This window comes from Ziziphus jujuba, chromosome 4, assembly GCF_031755915.1.
Source record: "Ziziphus jujuba cultivar Dongzao chromosome 4, ASM3175591v1".
NCBI classification, from domain to species: domain Eukaryota; kingdom Viridiplantae; phylum Streptophyta; class Magnoliopsida; order Rosales; family Rhamnaceae; genus Ziziphus; species Ziziphus jujuba.
Window position 1 is genome coordinate 434,566 of NC_083382.1, and position 17,180 is coordinate 451,745.

The window sequence follows — 17,180 nt, forward strand, 5'->3', positions numbered from 1 at the left end:
GACAAGCCCTTTTGATAATGAATTACTTTCTGGATAAAGGCAGCAAGATTGTCCTTACACCTCTTAGCCTGAGCCCTAGTGATCGGTCCAGTCTTCATCCGTATCGGATCAGTGCCCTAGTGAGTTGTCGGTTGTGCGAGCTCGGGCGGGTTCGCATCATTCCCCTCCTCTTGAAAAGGATTTGTCCTCAAATTGAAGTCATCACCTGCAGCAAAAGGAGATAAATCAGCAACATTAAAGGTGGTGCTATAATTCAGAAGAATAGGTGAGTGATTCATATACTACATCTCTTTCTTTTATCAACAGTTCTACCAATTGATATGTTTCCGCAAATAATTGAAGTTCAATTTCTTGATTTGTATCTTCAATTTTTGGAAACTTATAAAATTCATCTGTTAAGCCCCGATCAACGAGTCTACAAAACCCTTCAAATTGTATTTGATTAAATCCAGGTATTGTAGACATTTCCTCAGTTCCATCCGCAAGCATTTTTTTATTTCTTGTTTATAAGAAAAAAATAAAATCCCATTATTTGCTCAATCTTCATCAAATCATATGGATCAATATAGCAATGATGGAATTGATATTCTGTTTACTGAATCACATGAAATTTGACCTAACTCCATATAATATATGGAATATATGAAATATGTATGAAGGAGGGATAACGAGAATTTTATACTTAAATTGTATTTTGCAACAAATACAAATGAAAATGATAAATTCTGCTTTTTCTTATGGAGTTTTGTCTAGAAGATCCAAACAATTTGTATGGAATACCAAACCAAAAGTGATTCAATTTCTACCATTATTATGATATTCCGTATTCCAATTCGATTGGATACCATAAATGTATTCAGGATTTTCTTTTTTCTAGAACTAAACTTTTTCATGGATTCAATTGTTCAAAAAAGAATACGCAGAGATGAGCGAGATTTTTACTTACTCTTTTTAGTCAAATTCGTAGAATAGGATTGAAATGTGTAAAAAAGCTAATACTTATTAAGCATGCGTGGATATAAATAGAACTATCTATCTGCGCTCTCCCTTTTTTTTTTTTATTATATTGTTTTGTTGGGGACAGAAAGATCCTATTAGTATTCAGTCTATTCGCTGACAAATTGTAAAAATTGAATTGAAGCATGATAATTTCCTTAAAATTTCCTAAAAATACCTATAGGCATCATATACAAATAACATACCTTATTTATCTGTTTAAAAATTTTATATTATGGGGTTTACATATACCCCTAATTGCTGTTATAATTGAAATTAAGAAGCCTTCTTTTTTTTTTTAGTGAAAAAAAAAAGATTAATTATGTATCAATTTGGATTTTCTTAGATCATTATGGAAATAAAATTTTCGATTCAAATTCAAGAACTGTTCATGAATTATTAGTCAATAGTTAACGATTCAAATTTGTCTTGAATTTTTACTTTTGTGACTGAAAATCCACATCCACATTTGGTTTTTCACTCAAAAAGGGAAAGGAATTTTTTCATATATTTTGTATCGATTTGGCAGCATGGCCAAATGGTAAAGGGGGGACTGTAAATCCTTTTTCCCCAATTCAAATTTGGGTCTCGCTTGATCAACAAAAGGATCGAAATACCTTATTTTGGTTTGCTGATAAAACTTACCCCTTTTTTTCCAACAAAAACAAGTGGAGGAAAAGGACTATTGATACTTGCTTGATTCGAAGCATCCGGAGGTTTTATTTGTTCTTTAAAATGCTTTAAATACTTGCGCCTAGGGTTTAAGGAAATATTATAATATTGAAAAGGAACTAGTAAATCTTGATATGATAGCCCTTCCACTACTAATGCAGTGTCTACTGACTGGGTCTTGAATTAGATTGGATAGCCGGATGGGGAATCTAATGAAATTATTAGTTGCGAAAAGGGCAGAAGATACTTTGTATACATACTCATGAAAGACTTTGAGTACTACGGGACTCATTCAATATTAATTAAAATGAATGGATAATTGGCTTTGACTTATTTATATATGTATTTAATATATATATATATATATTTATTTGAATATATTATGTATTTGTTTATGTATTTATTTGAATATATAAAGAATATATTAATATTTTTCCATATTTTACTTATATTGAACTTATAATTTCTATTTATAGATAGAAATTATAAATAAAATACAAAAGAAATTCTTACTTTAATCACTAATCAAGAACGTCTAGTAGGACATCTTCGATTGTTTCATAGAGCCAATCGGAGACATAGATCAAATGGGAAAGGTTGGAAAGAAAGAAATAAAGGTATGTGATAGATAGTGATCTACATTTAATAAAAAATAAAACGAAGGGCACCAAAAGAAAGAATAGTTTTATTATTACTACATGTTCGCAATAACCTTTTGCTACTTCAACCAAAAGGTTGTCCTGCGTATTTTGCTGGTGCTTAATGTTTTCTGATTATAGCAAAAGTCCTATAATTATATTGGATTTATTGGATTGTTTTATCAACAGTGTTAGGTCAGAACCCCCCTTTGACTCTGTGCCAGTGATTTTTTTATTATTAGTGAACAATAATTGACTAATTCCTTCATATTCATAGAGATAGAGGACGTAATTCGCATGGACATAGTAAGTCTCGCTTGGGCTCCTGTAATGGTAGTCTTTACATTTTCCTTTTCACTTGTAGTATAGGGCAGAAGTGGACTGTAGAAGTACTGCTAATTGAATTTAGAAACCAAACTGTATCAATTTTTTTTTTATAGGTCTTCTTGCAAAACCTTTTCTTTTATTTTAATTTCACTATTTAAATTAAAATTCCATTTTGAAATGGAAATAAAAAACATCTTCATTTCGAAACGGTGTTTGATTCTAGTGGAGTAATGGATTCTATGAATAATATATGAACTCTTTCAATCAAACAAATATTGCAATTATTCCCATGTTTGTATTTCGAAAGGAATACAAATGGTAGGAAATCGATTCCAACCATATTCTTCATAACTTTTCTATTTCAATAACCCGACTCTTACCAAAGTTTTATATGGGCAGTGGGAAAGAACGGAACCTTTTTATTTTATTTTATTTTTTCTACTGTTCAAAGAGAAAAGAAATCTGTCATTACATGGATACACATTTTTTATGGGAAACAACATAGTGGTTGTCCAATGAGATACTACAACTCCACATTATAAGATATTATCTTGGACGAGTCACATATTACGCACTTACCGCTTGTTTTATTATGTGGTTGATTATTTTATAAATTTTATTTATGATGTGCTTGCTTTATTGAACTCGTTTCATATCATGGTTCAAACGTTAAAAATTGGTGAGGTTTACTAATCCTTTTTGAAATCCGAAGAAGTTCCCACGGAACCCCCCGAATCTCTATCAACTGCTCAATTAGTTACTTCTTTGTCGGAATACTAACAAACAGATTACTTGCTTTTATTTTATCCATACCCTTTTTTCCTTCATTAGTTTTTTACTTTCTTTTAGTGGATATCGGGATTCATATTAAAAATAATCCAAAATATAGGAATTAGAATCGTACAAATAAGAGTTTTCTTTCGATTACTTCCGATTATTAATTGGAATCAACACAACTTAAATAAAACTAGATGAAGAAATAGAATTGGGACACGACACGATGTAATTTATATATGGAATTGATATCTATATATATGAAGACAATAATGTAGATTGATATATATTAAATTAACCTGTATCTTTAGACAATAAACTTTATATAGTACATCGACAATACTAGACGATATGGTAGAAAGAAAAATATGAATCTTTCTTTCTACCATACTATTGTCTCTCATAGAATACTGCTAATTCTATTTTGTTCATTTCATTCATTTAATAGTGAAATTGGAATCTTTTTTGTTCTATTTATTTTCTTCAATCATTGATAAGAACTAAAAAGTCAAGTTTAACTCAAATTAATCGCTCTGACTTACTGTTTTTATGTATATTATAAGTAAAAAAAGCAATAGGAACTAGAATGAACAGGACAGTAGCAATAAATGCAAGAATATTGACTTCCATAATTTCAACATTTCATTTTTCTTTAATTGGCAATAACTTGGGATTTAATCCCATAGAGATGATAAATCCTTCGTCTGTAAATTCAATGGGATGAATTACGTCTCCATGTAATCAAATCGGATCAATATCATGAATAACAATACCATGGCTATCAAATTAATTCATCGTCAAGAATTGAATAGTATAACATAGGAAGATCTTTTATCCATACTGACTTTAAAGATTAATTCCTAATCTAATAAAAAATTCCTTTATATTAATTTAAATTTCAAATTTAAATTTTGATTTATCATTCTTTTCCATTCTTTTTTTTCTATAACTTACCATCTTCCTTGTACAATCATCTAATGAAGTATCATCTAACCACCTTTACACTGACCTTACTATTTATTTTAACCAAACCCAAACAAACAATCGAAATGAAAAAAAAGAGGGATTCGGTTAGGAATCAAATTCGGCTATTTGTACTCCCTTTCATAGAAAAATGGAGACAAATTGGTGTATTTTTGTTATTTTATTGGATTTGGATCCGTCGAGACTGATGGAGCTCGAACCCGTAGCTTCCACCTTGATAGGGCGGTGCTCTAACCAATTGAACTGCAATCCCAGGAAAATAACATAATAAAATAAAGTGTACAATATACCTATTCTTAATGATTTCATTCAAACCCTTTCGATTTAGATTTTCGATTAGAATTGTCATGTTGGAACAGAGAAGCAAGTGATATATTTCTATCCATATGGATATGCACTTTAGCAAAAGCAGCATGGATTACTAATAATCTTTTCGTTATTGCCAAATCAATTGGATAATCAATCTTTCAATGAAAATGTTCATTTTTCTTTATTTTACGCTTGTCCTTAGCCTTTACACTTACCGATCCTGATATGAATCTAGATCATTAGAAAAATTAGAATTTGTTGGAAAAAAAAAAAATAAATGGAGTAAGTAAATAATGGTAGAGATATATCAAAAAATTTTACTTTTTTCCTACTGGGATCAAGCATATCGGGAAAACAACAAATGGGTTATATCATGGCGGATCAGTGAATTATTAGACTGAGCTACATTTGAACCAGCATAGGCATATTGCCAACGAATTTACAGTCCATCCCCATTAACCGCTCGGATATCGACCCATGAAAGGAGAAGCAATTTCATGCTTATTGATAGTCCATGATCAACTTCCTTTCATGGAACCCTACCCCCAGGGGAAGTCGAATCCCTGTTGCCTCCTCAAAAGAGAGATGTCCTAAACCACTAGATGATGGGGGCATACTTACCTGACCACCATCATACTATGCTCATAGTATGAATAGTTTTTTGAACTTGTCAATATACAATATAATAGAAGGGGAATGGTATGACTCAATACAAAGGATAGCACTTTTCGGTGAGTAATTGGTCTACCAGAAAGGGGGATTAAATCCCATTCTTACGCTTTCATTCATCAATTTACTCATTGTTAAGATTAGGCGGGCATATTTCTACCTCACGCTAAGATAGAAAATTCAAATAAAAAATGATAAGTAATTGAATTTTTTTCTCTAAATTATTTTTGGTTCAAAGGACAAGCAGAATTTCTTTATCAATGATTGCTTCGATGAAATATTTTACGGCCATGTTGAATTGGTAGGTACATGTATCAATCAAATGAATTTCATTACAATGGAAAATAATGGAAAGAAATTAGGGTCAGCCGGTCTAAAAACAATTCATTGCATTGATATTTATCAAATCCAATATCAATAAACCTTTTTTTACATGCACTTACTAGTATATTCTATACTCACTAGGTAAATCAAATTGAGCGTTCCTAAATGACCCACTATGCACCTAAGATATATCTATTACATAGATTATAACGTATAAACGTATAAGATATGTCTATAGACATATAACATATACTTAGTCATAGTAACTAGCGGTTTATTCAGGAGTTGAAGTAACCGGGCCCTTTTAACTCAGTGGTAGAGTAACGCCATGGTAAGGTGTAAGTCATCAGTTCAAATCCGATAAGGGGCTTTGGTTTCTTTCATAAAACTCCAACGGCGGTATTCATATTTATAGAGATATTGTTGCCATTTGTAATAAAAAAAAAAAAGTAAAAAATCATAAAATGTAATTGTAATATAATTAATTTTTACATTGAAATTCTATTAAATACTAATGAAGTGTAGTAATTTCTAGTACTTACAATTATAAAGTTGAACATTTGTTATTATGTTTATTATATTATAATGATAAGTTTATAATGAATAATGCTAAGTTGTCTACTTGAATCTCCAAATATTCCTATTACTTTATTTTATTATTCCAATCAAATCAATTAGAAATCAACAAAAGAAAAAGTAAGTGGACCAACCCATTGAGTCATAACTATATCCACTATTCTGATATTAAAATTCGATTAGAGATAAAATTGGAATAGTGGTTCTTTTTTATTTTTCTTTTTTTCATTTTCATATTTCTTTGGACTACACGGGAATCTGTCAATATTTCCTATTAAATCTTCTTGTTTATAGATGCTGTATTGGAATTCCATTCTAAGCACAACATACATAAGATGTGTTTAAAATACCTTTCTTTGATTCCAGCACACAAGACAAGATCAGTTTCTATTTTATTATATATATTTCATAATTTATAAGTATTTATTTTAGATACTTCGATAGATATCTATCAGATCTTGGTTTCATGTAACAAATATTTCCATCCATATGGATACATACAATATTTTTGTTCCAATAATCAGATGGAAAATGGATGCAAGAAAGAGACTTTTATTTATAGTCTCCTATTATTAAATTCAGTACCCTATTAATTTAATAAATATAAATAGTAGAATAAAATAAATAGAATAGGAAGTTTATTAAAAGAAAATGAAAGAGTAAAATAAAAAGTAATAAAATATATGATACTGTAGTAGTTTAAGACACATAGATGATAGAAAAGGGCAATGGACGAGAAATCAAACCATACATAAATGATAGAAGCCCCAACATCTTGAAAATGCTACAAGGTGCTCGAAAATGGTTGAAGTAGTTGAATAGGAGGATCACTATGACTATAGCCCTTGGTAAATTTACCAAAGACGAAAATGATTTATTTGATATTATGGATGACTGGTTACGGAGGAACCGTTTCGTTATTGTAGGTTGGTCTGGTCTATTGCTCTTTCCTTATGCTTATTTCGCCTTAGGGAGTTGGTTTACAGGTACAACCTTTGTAACTTCATGGTATACCCATGGATTAGCAAGTTCCTATTTGGAAGGGTGCAACTTCTTAACCGCCATAGTTTCTACTCCTACTAATGGTTTAGCACACTCTTTGTTGTTACTATGGAGCCCTGAAGCACAAGGAGAGTTTACTTGGTGTCAATAAGGCGGTCTGTGGACTTTTGTTGCTTTTCACAGTGCTTTCGGACTAATAGGTTTCATGTTACGTCAATTTAAACTAGCTCGATCTATTCAATTACGACCTCATAATGCAATCGCATTCTTCGATCCAATTATGATTTTTGTTTTTGTATTCCTGATTTATCTACTAGGTCAGTCTGGTTGGTTCTTTGCGCCAAGTTTTGGTGTAGCTGCTATATTTTGATTCATCCTCTTTTTCCAAGGGTTTCATAATTGGACATTGAACCCATTTCATATGATGGGAGTTGCTAGGGTATTGGATGCTACTCTGCTATGCGCTATTCATGGTGCTACCATAGAAAATACTTTATTTGAAGATGGTGATGGTGTGGTTTTTAACCCAGCTCAAGCTGAAGAAACTTATTCAATGGTCACCGCTAACCGCTTTTGGCCCCAAATCTTTAGGGTTTCTTTTTCCAATAAACGTTGGTTACATTTCTTTATCTTATTTGTACCAGTAACCGGTTTATGGATGAGTGCTCTCGGAGTAGTTGGTCTAGCCTTGAATCTATGTCCCTCTGACTTCAGTTCTCAAGAAATCCATGCAGCGGAAGATCCAAAATTTAAGACTTTCTACACCAAAAATATTCTCTTAAACGAAGGTACATGTGCTTGGATAGTGGCTCAAGATCAGCCTCATGAAAACCTTATATTCCCTGAGGAGGTTCTACCCATGGAAATGCTCTTTAATGGAACTTTAGCTTTAGCTGGTCATGACTTATCACTTGGTGGGTTGAAAATGCCGACTTATCAACTTATTTGGTAAACTACTGGGGGCTCATGTAGCTCATCTCAGATTAATCGTATTATGGACTGAAGCAATAAACCTATTTGAAGTGGCTCATTTTGTACCAGAGAAGCTGATGTATGAACAAGGATTAATTTTACTAGTCTCGGGGAGGAAGTTCTAGACACCTTTCCATACTTTGTATCTGGAGTAATTCACTTAATTTCCTTTGCAGTATTGGGCTTTGGCCGTATTTATCATGCACTTTTGGAACCTAAAACTCTTGAAAAATCTTTTCCATTCTTCAGTTACATATGGAAAGATAGAAATAGAATGACAATAATTTTAGGGATTCACTTAATCTTGTTAGGTATAGATGCTTTTCTTCTAGTGTTCAAGGCTCTTCATTTTGGGGGTATATATGATACTTATACTCTGAGGAAGAAGGGGGGGGGGGGGGGGGAGGAAGATGTAAGAAAAATTACCAACTTGACCCTTAGCCTAAGTATTGTATTTGGTTATTTACTAAAATCCCCTTTTGTGGGAAAGGGGTGGATTGTTAGTGTGGATGATTTGGAAGATATAATTGGAGGGCATGTTGGCCAGGTTCCATTTGTATACTTGGTGGAATATGGCATATCTTAACCAAACCCTTTGCATGGGCTCATCGTGCGCTTGTATGGTTTAGAGAGGCTTACTTGTCTTATAGTTTAGGTGCTTTATCTATTTTTGCTTTTATTGCTTGTTGCTTCATCTGGTTCAATAATTCCGCTTATCCTAGTGAATTTTACGGGGTTTGCTGGACCAAAAGCTTCTCAAGCTCAAGTATTTACTTTTGGAGTTAGATACCAACATCTTGGGGCTAACATGGGATCCACTCAAGGACCTACTGGTTTAGGTAAATATCTAATGCACTCCCCGACTTGGGAAGTTATATTTGGAGGAGAAACTATGCATTTCTAGGATCTACGTGCTCCCTTGTTAGAACCTCTAAGGGGCCCTAACGGTTTGGACTTGAGTAGGCTAAAAAAAGACATCCAACCCTGGCAAGAACGGTGTTCTGTGGAATATATGACTCATGCTCCTTGAGATTATTTAAATTTCATGGAAGGTGTAGCGACCGAGATCAATGCAGTCAATTATGTCTCTCCTAGAAGTTGGATAGCTACCTCTTATTTTATTCTAGGATTTTTGCTATTTGTAGGTCATTTATGGCATGCGAGGAAGGGCTTGTGCAAGTGTTGTAGGATTTGAAAAAGGAATTGATCATGATTTTGAACCTATTCTTTCCATGACTTCTCTTAATTAAGACGAGAAGTGATGAGAATCCGCCCGAACCCACATAACCGACAACTCGCTGGGGTGCTAACCCGATACGGATGAAGACTAGGCCGATCACTAGAGCTCAAGCTAAGAGGTTTAGGGAAAATCTTGCTGCCTTTATCCATGGTATAATTCGTTCTCAACAAGGCTTGTCCATACCTGAAGATCCAAGACCTGTCCTGAGCATACGAGTGATGGAAGTCAATGCGAGCCCGGGTAGTAGTTTTGGTACATTTAAGGTGTCCGAGCAGCATGAAATGGTTCCTATGCTTCATCGATTCATTGCATATGTTTAAGAGGATAAGTAATCAAGTAAAGGAAGATTCAAACCAATCTAGAAAGGGGTTGTATACATAAGATGAAGAATTGGCTGGTTTTGCTGTAATTTCCTCTAGCTTTACTGTATTTTGCTGAGTTGGCGTTTTCTTTTTCTTCCAGGCAAGGGAAACATGTGGGACTCCATAATAAGCTTATTTGGCATCCTAAAAAGCATATTGAAGCTGATTTGGAGCTCAAATTGGTCAAAGATTGATCAAAGTCAACTTAGTCCAAAAGCTAGTATTTTAGTTTCCTAATTTGATTCTACTTTTTGTTTTACGAAATTACCATTACCTTTTGGGTTTTATTTATTTATTTGCTTGAAAAATAAGTTTAAGAAAGTTATTATTTTAATATTTTCATCGTATATTAATTAATTCCTAATTCAAAATAAAGGAATTAATTAATCAAAATTAGATTAGGAAATGAGTGAGAAATTCAGCCACTATAGAAAACCACATGTATGGCTGATTTTTCTCTTTAGTTTTTAGGGTTTTATTTTGTTTCCTTTAGCCTATATAAGGGCTTGTTTTTTAGGAAGAAAACACCATTAATAATATTTAGAATTTATCTTGTGAAATTGAATTTCTCTTTGTTCTTTTGAACACCTAAAACACCATTAGAGAGTGAGTGCTTTAGTTTTGCATCATCAATAAGAGTTCCATCACCTATTGTGGCATCTTCATTACATACCAAGGTTTCTAATCACAGGTTGGTTAGGGATCAAGGTGTTCATTACAACTTGAACATAATTAGATTTGGGCTAATATAATATAGGTTTAGGAGCAAATCGTCCTAGGTATGAATCAGGAAGCTTGATGCTTGAAGTAGGAATCAATTTGATTCCACCATACATATTAGGTTAGGTAGGTGAAGTTAGATTTAAAAAGTATTCCTTTTTCCATTCTTTTCAACCCATTTATATCTAATCATTTTTTTTTTTCTGGTTTGGCTATCCCACTTAGCCGAGCCATTCCTTTTTATGATACTGAAAGGGAAAAACCAATAAAATAAAGAAAAGCAAAAAATCTATTCACCAAACCAAGAAAGGAGAGAGAGGGATTCAAACCCTTGATAGTTTTTTGTTTCAAACTATACCGGTTTTCAAGACCGAAGCTATGAACTACTTGGCCATCTCTCCGAAAGCTAATTTCTACTTTATTTTATTTTTCGCTAAATAAAACACGAACATATGAGTTGATACCATTACTATCTATAGAAAGATATTGGGTATGAATCTACAAACCTATCTGTCTATATATATATATAGATGCATGATCCAGAAATCCCCTTTGTAAAGTAAAAAAAACCACCTCGATTCTATGCCGTAATAAAAAAAATGGCAAAAGTCGGTAATAAGTCATATAGAATCAACGAAAGAATCATGGTAAAGTACTTCTATGATGCATTTTTTTTTTTAACAATTTTTTAGCTGATAAAGAGATCAAATGGTATAATTCTTTTGTTGGTAGATTAGAGGATTAGAAACATGACTATTGCTTTCCAATTGGCTATTTTTGCATTAATTGCTACTTCATCAATCTTACTGATTAGTGTACCCGTTGTGCTTCTCCTGATGGTTGGGCGCGTAACAAAACTATTGTATTTTCCGGTACATCATTATGGATTGGGTTACTCTTTCTGGTGGGTGTCCTTAGAGGGAGGGGTCAAACTTATTGTATTTATGTATTTGTTTTGTAAATTTTGTTTATATAAATATGTATTATAAATTATATATAAACTATATAAACAAATATTATATCGAAATAAAATATAATATATAAATATATAATAAGATATATAAACGAAAAAAAGGTTATTTATTTTTTTATTCACAATATATCATAATGTAATAAATTTAAAAATTATATAAAATTATATTATATATATAGTTATATATACTATTAATAGCATAAAATATAAAAATGAAAGAGAGTATTTGGCTTGGCTCTGCTCCAATATAATCTATAAATTTCGTATCAAGAATGAAAAGAAAGATGCGGATATAGTCAAATGGCAAAATTTCTCTTTGCCAAGAAGAAGATACAGGTTCGATTCCCGCTATCTGCCCGAAATAATAACTTCATGTATTTAAGTTAATAGAATAAAGGATTAAGTAAAGTTGATCACAATAGTATATTGGTTCTATCCCCTTTTCTTTTTCTGCCGCTCCCAAAGAAAAACAGTAATTAATTACAAATTAACAAATTAACAAAACCAAATGTAAAATTTTTTGTCAAAAAAATGTTGCGGAGATGGGATTTAAACCCACAACCTCAAGGTTATGAGCCTTGCGAGCTACCAAGCTGCTCTATCCCACGACGAAAAGACGAGTGGGAAACTAATGTGCAAACAAGGATTGAATGCGCCCCTCGACCATATCTATACAAGTAGGATAGCCCATTTATACAAAATGGTAAAGCGGCCCTCTATTATCATTGTTCATAAAAATGAATAGAAAAACGAAGAGGTAGTTTAATCCATGCCAACTTGATCTTGTTGCTCCGGGCAACAAATATGCATAAACCATTTCATGAAGTATGTGTCTGGATAGACCGAAGTCTTGATAATTAGCTCTTGGTCTTCCGGTCGAAAAACAATGTCGATGAAGGCATGTAGGTGCACTATAACGGGGTGGGGATTATAAATTTCCATGAATTTCCCATTTTTCACTCAACGATGGAACTTTGCTTATTTCTTTTTTTTGAGGATCGATGAATCAAATGATATTTTTGTTCCAAAATTTGCCTCTTCTTCTCCCTCTGAATCAAACTTTTTCTTGCCATAACAATTCAACTCCTATTAGTTTAGTTTCAATTATACAAGTTGGATCCTAGACGTAGAAATATAAGAAGGTAGTCCCCCTTCTCCACCGAAAGAAATGATATTATTGAGGATAATACAACACATAAAAAAAAAAGAATTAACCAAATTTGCCTAATGTAGAGGCAATCAAGAAAGTCACATAAGTGAATATATAACCTACAGAAAAGTGGCCTAACCCGACCAATCTTGCTTGCACAATGGGAAGAGCCACTAGTTTATATCTCCATCGAATCAAATTAGCCAAAGGTGTTCTTTCATGAGCCCATGCTAAAGTTTCAATCAATTCCTGGCAATATCCACACCAAGAAATTAAGAACATAAACCCAGTAGCCTAAACAAGATGTCCAAATAAAAACATCCATGCCCAAATCAATAAACGACTCATACCAAAAGGGTTATATCCATTGATAAGTTGTGAAGAGTTTAACCATAAATAATCTCTTAACCATCCCATCAAATAAGTGGAAGACTCACTAAATTGTGAAACATTACCCTGCCATAATGCGATGTGCTTCCAATGCCAACAAAAAGTCACCCGTCCAATGGTATTTAACATCCAGAAAATCACCAAATAAAATGCGTCCCAAGCCGAAATATCACAAGTACCACCTTGTCCCTGACATTCACAAGGAAAACTATAACCAAAATCCTTTTTATCTGTCATTAACTTGGAACCACATGCATCTAAAGGCCCTTTTACTAAGATCAGTGTAGTTGTATGTAAACCTTAAGCAATAGCATGATGAACCAAGAAGTGTCCGGGACCTATTATTAGGAATAGTGAACTACTATTCCCATTAACAGCATTTAACCAACCAGGCAACTATATGCTTCGACTTGCATAAAACGCGGGACCATAGTTGAAGATAAAAGTACATATAACCCATATGAAGTTTTACCATGAGCTGATTGTATCCATTGGGCAAATATATGTTTGATCAATATTTGTTTCTCTAGAGTACCAAAAGTAAGCCTGACATCATTATGAACACAAATTCCTAAAGTATGCAACCCCAGAAAGAGGCTAGCCAAACTTAAATGGGAGATAATGGCTTCTTTATGCTCTAACATTCTTGCCAATACATTGTCCTCATTCTGTTCTGGATTGTAATCTCTAATAAAAAATATAGCTCCATGAGCAAAAGCCCCTGTCATGATGAATCCTGCACTGTATTGGTGATGAGTATATAAAGCAGCTTAAGTAGTAAAGTCTTGTGCTATGAACGCATAATCGAGTAAAAAGTACATGTGTTGAGTGACCAAGGAAGTAACAACCCCTAAAAAGGCTAGAGCAAGGCCTAATTGAAAATGAATCAAATTATTTATTGTCATAAAGACCTTTATGTCCACGCCCCAATCGCCTCGGCATCCCCCCCCCCCCCAAGAGGAATACGTGCTTCGAAAAGATTTTTTTCACTATGCCTAATCTCGAAATTAGTTCTATACATATGACCAGCAATAAGAAAAATAAATGCAATAGCTAAATGATGAAGAGAAATATCAGTCAGCCATAAAACTTTGGTTTATGGATGGAATCCTCCGGGAAGGGTTAGAATGGCGGTTCCAGCCCCTTGGGAGGTACCAAATAAATGACTACTTGAATCGAGGTTTTGAGCATAAAGATTCCAATGACCTGTAAAAAGGGGGCCTAATCCTTAGAGGTGCGGCAATACATCTAATAAATCATTCTAGCGAACGTATTCCCCCCTGGCTCCCCAAATAGTGACATGAACTAAATGTCCTATCCAAGCCAAGGAACTTACTCCGAATAGTCCTGATAAATGATGATTGAGGCACGATTCGGCATTTTTGAACCATGAAATGCTCAGTTTCCATTTCGGTTGTATGTGTAACCAACTGGCTATTAAAGATATGGCAGAAAGAAATAGTAGAAAAAGAGCTCCATTATAAAGATCTCCATTAGTAAGTAAACTGATTGTATACCACCACTAATAAGCACCAGAATAAGCGATATTCACTGGGCCAAGATCACCCCCTCGTAAAAGCTTTCATAGTCAGTTGACCAAAATAAGGATCCCAAATTGCATGAGCAATAGGTCTTACCCATAAAGGGTCCTGCACCCATGCCTTAAATTTTCCTTGCCAAGCTAAATCAAATAAATTTACGAAAGTCCATAGAAAAATTATTGCTAATTTCCTGAAATAGGAAGCAAAAATATTATGATAAAGACATTCCTCAGTAATATCATCATGACTTTCAAAGTCATGTGTAGTGGGGTCCTGAGATAAGCCTTGGCTAAACCTTGAAAATGTTAATGACACAATGCCTTTCAAATCCTCCTAGCCATTATCCTACTGCAATAATTCTTGCTAAGAAGAATGCCCATGTTGTGGCAATTCCATTTAGAAGGTAATGCATTACTCCTACAGCAAGTCCATCGACAATGCTCAAGGCTCTAAACTGAGTAGCAATAGCTACTTTTAATTTATTATGAGCCTAAATGATGGATTCAATAAGTTCTTGCCAATAACCAAGCCCGCTGAATAAAAACATTAGACTAAAAGTCCATACAAAATGAGCACCTAGGAAACAAAGGCCATATGTAGATAATGAAGAGCCATATGACTGAATTACCTAGCATGCCTGTGCCTATAAGAAATCGCAAAGCCACCCATTAATCTTAATGGAATTTTCCCCAAAGTTTCCTCCCGTGATGTGAGTTACCACTCCTTGATCACTTACACTAACATAAACATATGACGGCATTTTCCAACTGAAATGGAATATTACTACCGAAATTGAATTATACATCAAGAATAGCCCTAAGAAGACATGATCCCAAGTGGATACTTGACATGTCCCCCCCCCCCCTTCCAGGCCCATCACAAGGGAAATGAAAACCAAGATTTGCTTTATCTAGTATCAAACGTGAACTATGAGCAAATAGAACACCTTTCAAAAGTGATAGGAACCTAGAACGACCTGCTCCTAAACCCGTATTATCTTAGCCCGGATCTAATTATGTTCAAGTTCTAATGGTCACCTTGACCCCTAACCAACCTGTGATTATAAACCTTGGTATATAACAAAGACACCACAATAGGTGATGGAAGGCCTATTGATAAGTCAAACTAAAACACTCATTCACTAATGGTGCTTTAGGTGTTCAAAAGAACAAAGAAAATTCAATCTCACAAATAATTTTCTGTATAAAATTCAAGCTTCCCTTTTCTCATTGAAAATAAGCCTTTAAATAGGCTTTGAATGAACAAAATAAAACCCTAAAAGGATTAGGAAATTTCGGCCAACATAGAATCCAATTAGGAAATTGCCTAATTTCACTTCCTTTCCTAATCTAATTTGGATTAATTAATTCCCTTATTTTGAAGTAGGAATTAATTAATGTACAATGAAAATAATAAAATAATAACTTTCCTAAACTTATTTGTCCAGCAAATAAATAAATAAAAATCCAATAAAAAGGTCAAACGCAAATTAGAAAACGAGTTGACTAGTTTAACAACTAAGCTGACTTATGTCTGATGTCCGAGCTAACTTATGTCTGCCTGATGTCCGAGCTAAGTTATGTCTATCCGAGCTAACTTATGTCTATCCGAGCTAACTTATTTCTGTCCGAGCTAACTTATGTCTGCCTGATGTCTGAACTAAGTTATGTCTGATGTCCAAAGTCCGAGGTCAGATGTCCAAGACATGGGTGTCCGATATAAAATGTCCGATGTATCAGCCTCCACCACTTGGATGCTTAAAACATGTCTTTTATCTTTAGATATGGATAAGCCCTTTTGAGAATGAATTACTTTCTGGATAAAGACAGAAAGGTTGCCTTTAAACGTCTTAGCTTGAGCCCTAGTGATCGGTCCAGTCTTCATCCGTATCGGATCAGTACCCCAGTGAGCTGTTGGTTGTACGAGCTCGAGCGGATTCACATCATTCCCCTCTTATTGAAAAGGATTTGCTCTCAAATCAAAGCCATCACCTGCAGTAAAAGGAGACAAATCAGCAACATTGAAGGTGGCACTAACATTATACTCACCCGGTAGATCAAGTGTGTAGGCATTTTCATTTATCCTTTCCAAAACCTTGAAAAGGTTCATCACCCCTCGGCATGAGTTTTGATTTCCTTTGTTCGGGAAATCTTTCTTTCCTCAAATGCAGCCACACCTAATCTCCAAGTTCAAAGACCATTGGTTTTCGGCCTTGATTAGCCACCTTTGCATATTGCTCGGTCCTTCTCTCAATATTTGCCTTTGTCTTCTCATGAATCTGTTTTACACAATCAGCTTTTTGTTTTCCATCTAGATTACCACGCTCACTCAAAGGTAAAAGGTGTTAGATATAAAGGAATCAAATGATTAAAACCATAAACAATTTCAAATGGTGTATATTTAGTAGCTGAATGTAAAGACCTATTATAAGCAAATTCAACATGTGGCAAACATTCTTACCAAGTTCTTAAATTTCTACTAATTAAAGCACGTAACAAAGTGGACAAGGTTCTATTCACAACTTCAGTTTTCCCATCTGTTTGTGGGTGGCACGTAGTTGA

General features: G+C 33.8%; 2 pseudogenes; one reads left to right on the top strand and one right to left on the bottom strand.

Annotated features, from left to right (window-relative positions):
• The first annotated feature begins 7,072 nt into the window (after positions 1-7,072).
• On the top strand, positions 7,073-8,024 carry LOC125421785 (photosystem II D2 protein-like; annotated as a pseudogene).
• A 4,724-nt stretch (positions 8,025-12,748) lies between these two features.
• LOC125422154 (photosystem I P700 chlorophyll a apoprotein A2-like) lies at positions 12,749-15,379 on the bottom strand (annotated as a pseudogene).
• Positions 15,380-17,180: the final 1,801 nt, after the last annotated feature.